The sequence below is a fragment of the Salmo salar genome, chromosome 16 (genome assembly GCF_965601325.2).
Source record: "Salmo salar chromosome 16, fSalSal1, whole genome shotgun sequence".
Taxonomy (NCBI): Eukaryota; Metazoa; Chordata; class Actinopteri; order Salmoniformes; family Salmonidae; genus Salmo; species Salmo salar.
In genome coordinates, this window is record NC_138306.1 from 38,540,170 (window position 1) to 38,553,215 (window position 13,046).

The 13,046-nt window shown below is 44.5% G+C and overlaps 1 protein-coding gene across 3 annotated transcripts in view; it reads left to right on the forward strand.

Annotated features, from left to right (window-relative positions):
- The first annotated feature begins 6,114 nt into the window (after positions 1 to 6,114).
- Positions 6,115 to 13,046, forward strand: part of LOC106573622 (synaptic vesicle glycoprotein 2B) — a 45,733-nt gene continuing 38,801 nt past the window's right edge. For 2 of the 3 annotated variants that reach the window (XM_014148837.3, XM_014148839.3), the window contains exon 1: positions 11,858 to 12,094. The gene's annotated coding sequence lies outside the window, so the exon portion shown is untranslated. Of the gene's footprint in view, positions 6,242 to 11,857; positions 12,095 to 13,046 lie in introns of those variants that run through there. The other variant, XM_014148838.3, reaches the window with a different exon arrangement.

Genomic DNA, 13,046 nt, shown 5'->3' on the forward strand with positions numbered 1-13,046 from the left:
TGTGGATATATTGAAGCAACATCTCAAGACATCAGTCAGGAAGTTAAAGCTTGGCCACAAATGGGTCTTCCAAATGGACAATGACGCCAAGCATACTTCCAAAGTTGTGGCAAAATGGCTTAAGGACAACCAAGTCAGGGTATTGGAGTGGCCATCACAAAGCCCTGACCGCAATCCTATAGAAAATTTGTGTGCAGAACCGAAAAAGCGTGTGCGAGCAAGGAGGCCTACAAACCTGACTCAGTTACACCAGCTCTGTCAGGAGGAATGAGCCAAAATTCACCCAACTTATTATGGGAAGCTTGTGGAAGGCTACCCACAAGGCTTGACCCAAGTTAAACAATTTCAAGTCAATGCTACCAAATACTAATTGAGTGTATGTAAACTTCTGCCTCACTGGGAATGTGATGAAAGAAATAAAAGCTGAAATAAATCATTCTCTCTACTATTATTCTGACATTTCACATTCTTACAATAAAGTGGTGATCCTAACTGACCTAAAACAGGGAATTTTTACTAGGATTAAATGTCAGGAATTGTGAAAAACTGAGTTCAAATGTATTTGGCTAAGGTGTATGTAAACTTCCGACTTTAACTGTAATCAGAATTCAATATAACGTAACACTCCGTATTATCAGCATATTCAACAGCCTTTAAAAAATATATTGCCTTCAATAATGTTAGCTTGTGATGAAGCCATCAATGTTTTGTGATTATTGGTGTCGTAAAAAAAAGTTAGCTAATGGGTTACAATTAGCATGTTTGACATTTCAGTGGGAATACTAATACTATCAGCTTTTTGATAAGTGGTTTAGTAAAAAAATACATCCCGTATTATCGGCATACGGTCCACAGTTATTGGCCACCTTACTATTTTGTTCAATTACAAGATATATCCGTTTGATTTTGTTCCAAAAAAGAGACACCAACCTCCTATGCGAAGTGTTTACTAGATAGTTGACTAGTTGGCTAGCCATCCAGTAAAATTTTAAAAACCTACCTGTCATCTTTTCAATTCGTAGCCCGGTCCGATGTTGGGGGAAAATGAGGTAATTCCAATGCAAGAACCCAAATGACGCCCCTGCGTATAGCTACATATCGGTATGTTTCACCATAGACATAGATAACCATAATAGACTTTCTTGGTAGCCTATTGTTTTTCGTGGTTATAAATGGAACTGTACGATTTGGAAATGTGTTTATGGTAGGCTGGCATTGCTTAATTGATTATGTGGGTTGAATATGATCCACAGAAGTGTATCGTGCTGTATTACAACTCATGATTTCCATGTTTGAAGCGACCTATAGGTCTGTTTATTTGACAGGACAGCTGTGGATGGCTACATCTCACTGTAGTAGGCTGTAGGGTGTGTTTTGTTTATTTGGATCTCCATTCACCTTTTGTTTACTGTGTTTGTGTAACGGCCGTCGTATTGAGTAGACCAAGGTGCAGTGGGAAAATGTACACTCATCTTCTTATTTATTATAAAAGAAGGAAAAAAACTAAAGAAACACGTATACAAAAACGAACGAACGACACTAAACAGTCCCGTCAGGTGCTACATACACTAAACAGGAAATAACTACCCACAATTCCCATTACCAAAACACCCCTATACATAGGACCTTCAATCAGAGGCAACGAGGAACAGCTGCCTCCAATTGAAGGCCAAATCAATCAACTAAACATAGAACTAGAAAGACTAGAACATAGAAATATACTAACATAGAACATAAACCAAAACCCCAGAACACTCTAATCAAACACCCCTCTACAAAACACATAGCCCAACAAACCCCGAAACACTCTAAACAAATACCCCCTGCCACGTCCTGACCAAACTAATAATACAAATAACCCCTTTACTGGTCAGGATGTGACAGTACCCCCCCCCCCCCCCCCCCCCCCCAAAGGTACAGACCCCGGATGCACCTCACACAAAAAACACAAAAATAACCCCCCCAAAAAATTATCCCAACTAAAGGGAGGGAAGGGAGGGTGGCCACCGTCACCGACGGTTCTTGAGCTACACCCCTCCCCCCCCGCCCCAACCCACCTACTATGGAGGTGGCTCAGGCTCCGGCCTTACTCCCCAACCTAACCTGTCCACCCCCGCTAAATATTTATTAATTGTTACCCATCCCGAAGTCTCTGGGCTATGGCGCATCGCTGAAGAGCTCGGGCTGATGTGCGTTGCTGGAGACCTCGGGCTGAAGGGCAACTCTGGCTGCGCCGATTCCGGACTGTAGAGCGACTCTCGCTGCGTCGATTTCGGACTGTAGGGCGACTCTCGCTGCGTCGATTCCTGGACTGTAGGGCGACTCTCGCTGCGTCGATTCCGGACTGTAGGGCGACTCTCGCTGAGTCGATTCCGGACTGTAGGGCGACTCTCGCTGAGTCGATTCCGGACTGTCGGGCGACTCTCACGGCTCCGGACTGTGGGCCGTCTCTCTCGGCTCCGGACTGTGGGCCGTCTCGCTCGGCTCCGGACTGTGGGCCGTCTCGCTCGGCTCCGGACTGTGGGCCGTCTCGCTCGGCTCCGGACTGTGGGCCGTCTCTCTCGGCTCCGGACTGTGGGCCGTCTCTCTCGGCTCCGGACTGTGGGCCGTCTCTCTCGGCTCCGGACTGTGGGCCGTCTCTCTATGGGGCACTGTCGCCGGAAGCTCTGGACGGGGCACTGTCGCCGGACACTCTGGACGGGGCACTGTCGCCGGAAGCTCTGGACGGGGCACTGTCGCCGGAAGCTCTGGACGGGGCACTGTCGCCGGGAGCTCTGGACGGGGCACTGTCGCCGGGAGCTCTGGACGGGGCACTCTCGCCGGAAGCTCTGGACGGGGCACTCTCGCCGGAAGCTCTGGACGAGGCACTGTCGCCGGAAGCTCTGGACGAGGCACTGTCGCCGGAAGCTCTGGACGAGGCACTGTCGCCGGAAGCTCTGGACGAGGCACTGTCGTCGGAAGCTCTGGACGGGGACTGCGCACTGAAGGCCTGATGCGTGGGGCTGGCTTAGGACGTGCCAGAGTAAGAACACACACCACAGGGCTAGTGCGAGGAGAAGGAGCAGGATGAGCTGGACTGGGCTGACGCACTGGAGGCCTGGTGCGTGGGGCTGGTAGTGGAGGTACCAGACTGGAGACACGCACCCCAAGGCTAGTGCGAGGAGCGGGAACAGGACGTACTAGACTGGGCTGATGCACCGGAGGCCTGGTGCGTGGTGCTGGCTTTGGACATGCCAGACTGGAGACACGCACCTCAGGGCTAGTGCGAGGAGCGGGAACTGGATACACCGGGCCATGGGTAAGCACTGGAGGTCTGGAGCGCACCTCCTGCACAACCTGTCCTGGCTGGATTGTAATAGCAGCCCTGCACGAGCGGAGTGCTGGCACAGGGCGAACTGGGCTGTGCAGAGGCCTGATGGTTGCCGTGCGTAGAGCAGGCGTAGGGTAGCCTGGGCCTAGGAGGCGCACCGGTGGCCAGATGCGCTGTGCAGGCATCCTCCTTCCAGGCTGGATGCCCACTCTAGCACGGCACTTGCGAGGGGCTGGGATCGCTCGCACTGGACTGTGCGTGCACATGGGCGAGATCGTGTGCACTTCCGCATACTCCGGCGCTCTCCACTCCATGTGCTCCCCATAATAAGCACGGGGAGTTGGCTTAGGGCTCACCCTTGGCCCAACAAAAAATGTCTTGGGGGTGCCTCTCGTGCTTCCCAATCAGCGCGTATAAAGCTTCATACCGGCGCCGCTCTGCCTTGGCTGCCTCTATCTCCTCCGGTGGGCGACGGTACTCACCAGCCTGGTGCCATGATCCAGCCCCTTCCAGAATCTCCTCCCATGTCCACGATTCCCTGTAGTCCACATAATTCTTCTCCAGCTCCTTACCCCGCTGCTTGGTCCGTTTGTGGTGGGTAGTTCTGTAACGGCCGTCGTATTGAGTAGACCAAGGTGCAGCGGGAAAATGTACACTCATCTTCTTATTTATTATAAAAGAAGGAAAAAAACAAAAGAAACACGTATACAAAAACGAACGAACGACACTAAACAGTCCCGTCAGGTGCTACATACACTAAACAGGAAATAACTACCCACAATTCCCATTACCAAAACACCCCTATACATAGGACCTTCAATCAGAGGCAACGAGGAACAGCTGCATCCAATTGAAGGCCAAATCAATCAACTAAACATAGAACTAGAAAGACTAGACTAGAACATAGAAATATACTAACATAGAACATATACCAAAACCCCGGAACACTCTAATCAAACACCCCTCTACAAAACACATAGCCCAACAAACACCGAAACACTCTAAACAAATACCCCCTGCCACGTCCTGACCAAACTAATATAACAAATAACCCCTTTACTGGTCAGGACATAACAGTTTGTTTACTATTAATGTAAAATATAGATTGTGTCATGCCTTTATCGATCTGATATTTTGTTTTCTAGGCCTACTTGGTACCTCTGTTTTGTTCTGTTTGCATTCATTCGTTCGCATTCGCAGTTGTCGGTATTCTCAGCCAAACTGCTATTCAGTGTTTTGTTTGCATGCATGAATAAATAGGCTACTACCTTCAACATTTAAATTGTATTATTTTGGTAAGACAGCGGTGTGTATGGCTGCATTCACATAGTCTGTTTGTAATAGGTGAATTACCCTATCTTGTAGCCTATATTCATTACCAAAATGGCCTTGCTTTAGTGTGTAGGGCGCTGTCCATTGTGCTGATACAGCGCAGCGGAGAAAGGCTACAGATTTCGTGGCAATCTGTCACTTCAAAAGCACTCAATTGGTCTCGGAATCTTGGCATTTGAACTTTATGTTTATTGTGGTATAGTGTGATATAAACAGAATTCAATATCATTTCAATGCAAGAACCCCAAAAATTGTGCCCCCATCGACATTTACAGCTGCTCCCTTAGTCACTTTATCCTGGATCTGGGCCTGCATTTAGTCTTTGGTTTCAATGGTTGACAATTTAAAAAACCCAATTTACATCTATTTGCTTGCCACATGACATTTTATATTCCTTGTATTCAAGTGATCTACCTGTGAACAATGAATCTAATATAGTCTGTTGCTGGAAGACTGTAGAACACAAGACTGCACACATTTCATATTTTGTGTTTAAGGCAGCATTATTACACCTGAAGTTATGGAGTGAATCTGTTCTTAAACAACATAGTCTTTCTCTCAAAGACTACACTATAAAACAGCATTTTTTTGATAACACCTTACATTACAAAAAAGAGGGTTAATAACATGGCAATAAAATGAAAACCAGTTTAAATTACCCCTATTTCAGCACCTCCATCTCTGATTACACAAAACAGGAATCAAACTTACACATTCAGAGATAAGGGGTGTGCCATAAACATCTCCAGAAATGCTTGTACCATGTTCTGGTACAAGCATTTAGCAAAACCCGCAATAATACCTGCTAAACATCTGTATGTGACCAATAAAATCTGATTTTGATTTGATATATAAATTCTTTAGCATGGTGGTGGTGGTGGTGGTGGTGGTGGTGGTATGTGATGTGGAATGCCCGTCCACACCGCATACAATATGAAAGATGACTGCTGCAAGCTGTACTCTGCAATAATGTATGACAGACACCAGCCTGGCCCTGCAGCAGCCAGTGTGTAATGTCACGTTGATATTGATACATTATTTAGCTGTGAACTGCATGCAGTCAGAGACCCTGGGTTTCTGGAGTTGGTGATACAACAAATACAGTATATAATATAAATGCATTTTTTTGTTGAAAATATAAGTGTGCCGTTCTTAGTTTGATCCTGTTTGTTCCCATAGAGAGTGTACTTTGCCTGTAGGATACCTGGCTCTACCTGCCATACAGGTACATACAGCCCTTGTTACAGTATGAGCAGTCAGTCAAGGGTTAGATGCAGGCTGGCAGTGGGTCTATGGTCTGATCCAGCCAGTGGATAGTGCTGACTGGGCAGGATTCTGGTTGTGAGTGGGTGTTACAGGGAGATATATGGAGGGGGTCTGCTCTGCACGCCTCCACTCATGGGGAAAGGCCTCCACTATCTGATTAGCATTCAGCTAGTGCCCAGACTGCATCAAGAAACTCCGCTGCTCTAATACTCCACACTCCTTCCTCCCTCCCTTTCACCTCTCTCGCTCTCTCTGCATCATTCTGCTGGACCGGGAGGACCCTCCAATACAAAGTGAATGCCGTGCAGGGGTCTTCCAATCTCAGGGATGAAGGTAAACAAAATTCCATATTCTCTTGCTTTTACAAAAAATAAACAGCACTCAACTTGGCTGAACTCAGAGATTATTGTAGGGTTTTTTAAAAGCAAATCAATACCTGTTGGACTCACTGGATGTACAGTAAGTTCTGCATGATGATTTTACAGAGGTTCCTCATTACATAACTGCTGTGGGAATATCAGTGTACTTATGGAAAACATACTGCAGCATAATCCGATGTCTTTGAAGCATTCCCTCTTGACTCATTACTCTATTATCACTATTGATGACAATTCTGACTCCGTAGAACGATCAATCGATAAATTGATACATGAACAGGTTTTCATATACAATTTAAATTTATTGTTGGTTTTTGCTGTAAGGCAGACTTGATAATGTTGCATAAAGACAGCGCTGTTGCAGTTGGTCAGGAGATTTGCTTGCACAGTCCCAAGGTTGGGATTCACCTGTAGCTTATTGCAACTTTGATTTGCTAATATTCTCTATTTTTATTCTAATTCTATTTGTGAATATTCAGATTTTTATCTTTCAGTCTTGAAGAACTCTGGGTTTAGTTGTGGTGTTGGTTGTGCTCTGATGCAGTAGGGTTGGGGTTGCAGTATCACTGCATTTCATGAATCTTGATCACATTGTTTATTTGAATTCCCTTCGTAACATTAACATCCCATGATTGTGAAAATGGTTAGATTAAAATGGAGTGAAATGTCTTTATGTTTCTCGAAACATAATGAGATGGGCTGCCTGAAAGGATAAAGAGTATTGAGAGAACTGATATAACCTTGAGACAGGTGCTGATGTTTCTGATTCAAGCCTTCATTTCCTCAGTGCATCCAGTCCCAGTTATTCAAAGGAAAATGTATGAAGCACATCCATTTTTCAGATGGAACTATGAGAACACATTATTCCATCCACAGTGCACTATCCTAACAAAGGCTGTGGATTGATGGGTATCACTTGGATGTACAAAACTAATACAAATAGAAAATCTATTGATTCTCAAGCCATTTGTTTTGCTGGAGTTAATTGGGAGGTGAGTTATCCACGTATCCCAAACGATTCATGAAAAACAAACATTGGTTGATGCACGTAATATCTGAGCAGGGGAACACACGACCCTTCTGGGCATAAAGTGAAGCGGAAGGGCATTAAAGCATCTAACGACCCACTTAGCTTTTCTACAAGTGGTCTGAGGCAGTTGGTAAATAACGAGCGGTTTCAAGTGCAATTTTAGTAACAATGGTTTTAGGAAACAGATTTAACGATGCACCTACAAAGGTTCTAACGATGAACTTAGCCTTAAAATGCTTTTGGGAAACCGGCCCAGATATTTAGCCAATTATTGGGCAAAATATAGGAATTGGGCTGCCTGTGTAAACGCAGCCTCAGTACCAGGTAATTAATCATAGAAAGGGCTAAGACGGGGACACAGAGGCCATTGACACTACAGGGGAGCTAACGCGACTCAAAAATATGCAGTCCATCAGTATCATAGTTTTCATTCAGCTCACACACCCCATAACATAATTATAGGGATTACCAATCAACAGGTCAAGAGCTGCTAGAGCTGGTGTTACATCCCTACATCCCTACATCCCATCTGTGATGAAGGGTTATGCTCTCAGGATATTTCAATACATCACATATATAACAGTTCATATATCAGAGTAATGCTTTAACAAGATCATAGTGATATGGGCACCATTCAAAATATATATTTTAAGTGGTTTTGATATGGTATGGATTGGAGCGTTTCCTGTTTATCCTAACATGTTCCAGCAGTACACGTTTATATCGTACTAGTAGTATTTGACAAGCATGACATAATACAGTATTAGAAAGAGCTGTCATTGTACTATATCAAAGATTACATTTTTACATTTACATTTTAGGAGAAGCTCTTATACAGAGCGACTTACAGTAGTGAATGCATACATTTCATTTCATGCATTTTTTTTTGTACTGGCCCCCAATGGGAATCGAACCCACAACCCTGGCGTTGCACACACCATGCCGGCATTGCAAACACCATGCTCTACCAACTGAGCCACATAATATAGTTATTGAAGGGAAATGACCACAGGTGGCCCTTGGTGTCCCTACTAACATACTGTGTAGCCAGCGCAGCGCTAGTGCAGTGCATGTCGTCATTCATTCACCTGCCCTAGTGCCTTTCAGCTGTGTAAAAAACAGGAGAATAGACACTCTGCCCCCACACCTCGGCACCTGGCCTCTCTCATGGGCATGGTTGTCAGGTAGGTAGCGCTCTCGGTTCCCTTTTAGGTCTTTTAAGCATCGCCCTCTTTTCCATGGGCTAGATCAAGGGGAGGCAGACATTACAAAGCCTGGTCATTATTTATGTGGCATCCAGAGGGGGTTATAAACCAGGGAAATAAAAAAATACAAAGTTAGGTAAGGTAATTGTGTATCTAGGATATCTACAGCTGGTCTGATCAGGGGGGTCATTGTTTATTTCTGGATAATAATTATGAATGAACTTTATTTACTGGTAAATGCTCATTGGGTGTTAATTACCCTGTTTTGAGGGGTTGATGCCAAATGGGCCTGTGTGGTCTGGTCACTACCATCACTACCATCTGTTTGTAGATAATTATCTGTTGGGAGGGAGGTAAAGTGGTAGTACAGCTGACGGTAGTAAAGCATGCATTATCCCTGTTTAACGGCGGTTGATCCAGGAGAGATGATAGGCTCCGCAGAAGAATAGAGAGAGATGCTCATCTGGGTCCACGCTGATTTATGAGAGAGAAAGGGAGGGAGAGATGGAGTGAGGGAAAGGGAGAGCCAGAGGGAGGACTCTGCCCCACTGGATTGTAATGATGATTTGTGTCAGGGCCTACAGAGTGGCAGGCAGCATAGTATGGAGGGAGACAGCTCAATGATTAATGTTGAGGCCCTGCTGCACCAATCTGTTCAGAGGGATTTGATGATGCTGGTGTGGGTTTAAACACCCGCCCCATTCCTCCAGGACCCTCCCCCTACAGGCTGATCTCTCTCTCTCTCTCCCCTCTCTCTCTCTCTCTCTCTCTCTCTCTCTCTCTCTCTCTCTCTCTCTCTCCTCACACACACACACACACCAGTTAACCAGTCACTGATACCATCTCTCAAGCAATGTAGCATTTTGTCATCTGCATATAAACACATTCTATGGCAGAATATCTTGAGGCGGCGGGCATAGTGATCCCTATGAGGTTTAATGAAATACAGCCGCACTGATATAATCAAAGTGGTTATGCATACAAAGGATGATGGATGACCACTGGAGAAATATAAACCAGCCAGGAATCATGAATTGAACCCAACGCATTGAAACCGCTGACAATAATAAAATGCTGATTTATACCCCTAGTGTGTACCCAGCATAATCCCTATATCTACCTCAGAGAGCCTCCTGCCTGAAAAGCAAACAGATACACGGGGTCAGTTGGAATCAAAGCTTATCGATCCTGTGTTGACGACTACAACAACTGGAATTGTCGGTTTGCTCTCAGGGTGGAGAGTAAATTGGACTGGATGGCGTAGTTATTTTAAGTCAGACCGGTAAGAATGAGGTTGGTGAATGAGGTTGGTAAATGAGGTTGGTGAATGGATAAATGTTAAATATTTTTGTAAAAAAATGTACTATACTATAGTAAAGTAATTGTCAATAATGAAGACAGATAGTCTATTAAATATATTTTGTGGATGGTTCTTCCGCCTGACTGACTATCTGTTGGAATTAATCCTCTTTTGAGTAGAATTATATGGCATGGGGATTAGGGATCTTTTCCCCTATGCTGTGTTGGCCATCTACTCTCCATAATGGTGTCCTAGTAGGCAGCAGCAGGACAAACCAACTGGCCCTCTCCAGGGGTGGGCCCTCCTGCCTGCCTTTATGCCTGGCTGCCTGGCTACAGGGAGGGGCTTAGGGGGAATCACCCGCATCACAGCTGTGCAGTTAGGACAGAACTCCATTTTAGGACGATAGCGGAAGTCCCACTACACCATTTGAAAAGCATGTACAGTACATACATCATCGTAGACAGTTATTATACAAAGGATGGATGCGGAATGCTGATATTTAAATTATTGATCACCAATCTGAGGATAGTCTGAGGATAGGAAGTACCAAAAGTTTTATTCTCGTTCTGTGCTTTTTATGGCTCATCAGAGACAGAGAATGTAATTCTTTCTATTTGGTAATTCCTGCAAATGTTCAGTTGAATGTCACTTGTAATAGGAGAAATTAACTGTGTTTTAGACAGACTGGCTATTTCATCTCACAGATGCCATTTCCAGTCAAACTATTTTTATTGAACGTTATGTACATTATGTAGTTGGACAACTTGACATCCTGAATGACCATCTTATGGACAAATTTCTGAATCTTAGAAGACAACTACCTTTATTCAGTACAGTATAGGTCTTCTGGCAGAGTAAACAGCAGCCACAGCATCTGTCTGTGAAAGTCAGGGACCCAGGTCCCCCTGTGCCAAGCCTTTTAATGAGCACAGTGGGTGCTGCTCCATATGGACTGCCCTCGGTGCTTTATTCCCCCCCCACCACCACCCACACACAGACTCATCCACAGTTAGGCAGACAGAAAGGTGAGAATAGAGGGCCTGCTGATCTGGATCAGGTAAACAGTTCTGGACAGAAATCTGTGGGCCAGCGTGGCTGTTTAATCTAATCCTGACAGCGAGCTTTTATTCCATTATAATAGCTGGTTATTTATCACTGTACAATTCTACCCAAGGAACTATTATCAATTAAGATGAACGAGAAATATTACAGGGTAGCTTCAATTACCTGCCACGCTTCAGCATAAAAACCGCTAAAAGATGTGTTTTTTTTAAAGCACTATTGTAAAACATTCAAGGTTCAGTTGAGTGTGGAAGCCTACAGTTGTATTTGACAGTATGCTGCCAGGCGCATCCTCCTGTGTGTAACATCCCTCCATCTTAGAGAGGAGCCAGAGCAGCATACTGTAGACGGCCTGCAGTAATTCACCTGTCCTGTGTGACACTACTGAACTCCTGCTCCTGAAAACCCATCTGAAAGTGTCACAAGACAAACAGCAGCTCTGAGCTGAGCTGTCTCTCCTCCCACTGTCTATTGTAGGAGTACAGCAAGATCATACATTTCCACTTTAACCTAAGCCAACATATGTCACAGAGGCAGCAGATAACCTAGCTGTTAGGAGCATTGGGCCAGTAACCGAAAGGTTGCTGGTTCGTATACCTGGTGGAAAGAATTAACACGGCAGAATTAACACCCAACAACACCTGCTCCCCAGGTGCCAATGACATGGACATTGATTAAGGCAGCCCCCTGCGTTAAGTGCGGAAGACACATTTTGGTTGAATGCAGTCAGTAGTGCAACTGACTAGGTATCACCAGCCACCCATCTGCCAGCCTCAATCCCTCCTCCACATCTCTGCTCTCCTCTCATTTTCACTCTCCCTCCATCACACACACACGCACGCACGCACGCACACACGCACGCACGCATGCACGCACACACACACACACACACACATACAATTCAGCGCAGTAGTGTGTCTCTCCTTCCTGCCGGGGAAGAGGTGTGAGCTTGTTGTTGCAGAGAGGTTGTTGGACTCTACCATTGTGAGTGTGATGGGGTGGGCGTGATCAGGGATAGGGAGCTCCTCTGATGAGTGGGGCGGATAGCAGGCGCGGACCCTAATCTGTTCCTGAGCTGTACACTGAAGCTAGAGGAGGGTATCCTCTGTTACTTTACTACCATAGGCCCCAGTCCTGGATTTGAACCTCTTTTATAGGATGATTTGGTCTTTATCTAAAGGAGGAATTACTGTTTTGATGCCAAGACTGGTAAGATGACACATTTTTATATGTTTGTTGGTGCTTTTTCATTTCAAATGCAATATTTTCTCTTGATTTTAGATTAGATTCTGATAGAATATTTGCTGGTGTTTTTATCCTAGAAAAAAGGCTGGAGGCAAAGGCTGAGGATGCGATCTCAAAGAGCCCTGCACTTTTCAGCACTTTTTTCATATCTTAAAACAGAAATCATTCCAGCGTAGGTTTGGGAAAACCTTACAGATAAGCAAATGCAGTAAACACTGTCTTCAAATAAATGAGGAGGACACTGAGGAAGGAACTCCAATTTCAGCAAGATAGATTACGGGTGATATTGCACAATCAATATAATATATTTCAAATACACTTTTCCCTTAAATGTTTTGAGTCATTAATGTAGCATTGCCAATGAAAATGTATTTGATACTTTAATTTTTGTATTATTATTCATTTATTTAACCAGGAAAACCACTGTTAGGGTAAGAAATCATGACCAGAATAGCAAGGATGTGAAAACAAATGCAAAAAAAAAGTTTAAATCATATAAAATTTGATTTGTCACAAGCTTTGTAAACAACAGGTGTAGACTAACAGTGAAATGCATATTTTGACATTTTATGTTTGTTTCCAATATACTGTAATATTGCGAAGATACTCATGAAAGCGATTGCCACAGATTCCAGTATGATTCATTTTTACTGTAGTGGCAAGTAAAAGTTGCTACGGATGAGAGAATGTTGTTTAAATCAAAGGATGTACCAAGAGTTTGTTGCTGTGTTCTCCGATTTTTATTTGGATCCTCTGTTGAAGAAGCAGCAGCTATTCTTCCTGGGGTCCACACAAAACATAGAATATGACAAATTACAGAACACTAATGGACAGGAACAGCATACTGCATAGATCACAGAATTGATGTGATGCTGCAGCTAAATTAGTGTAGGTTCTATTGCTCTACTTAGCTGGG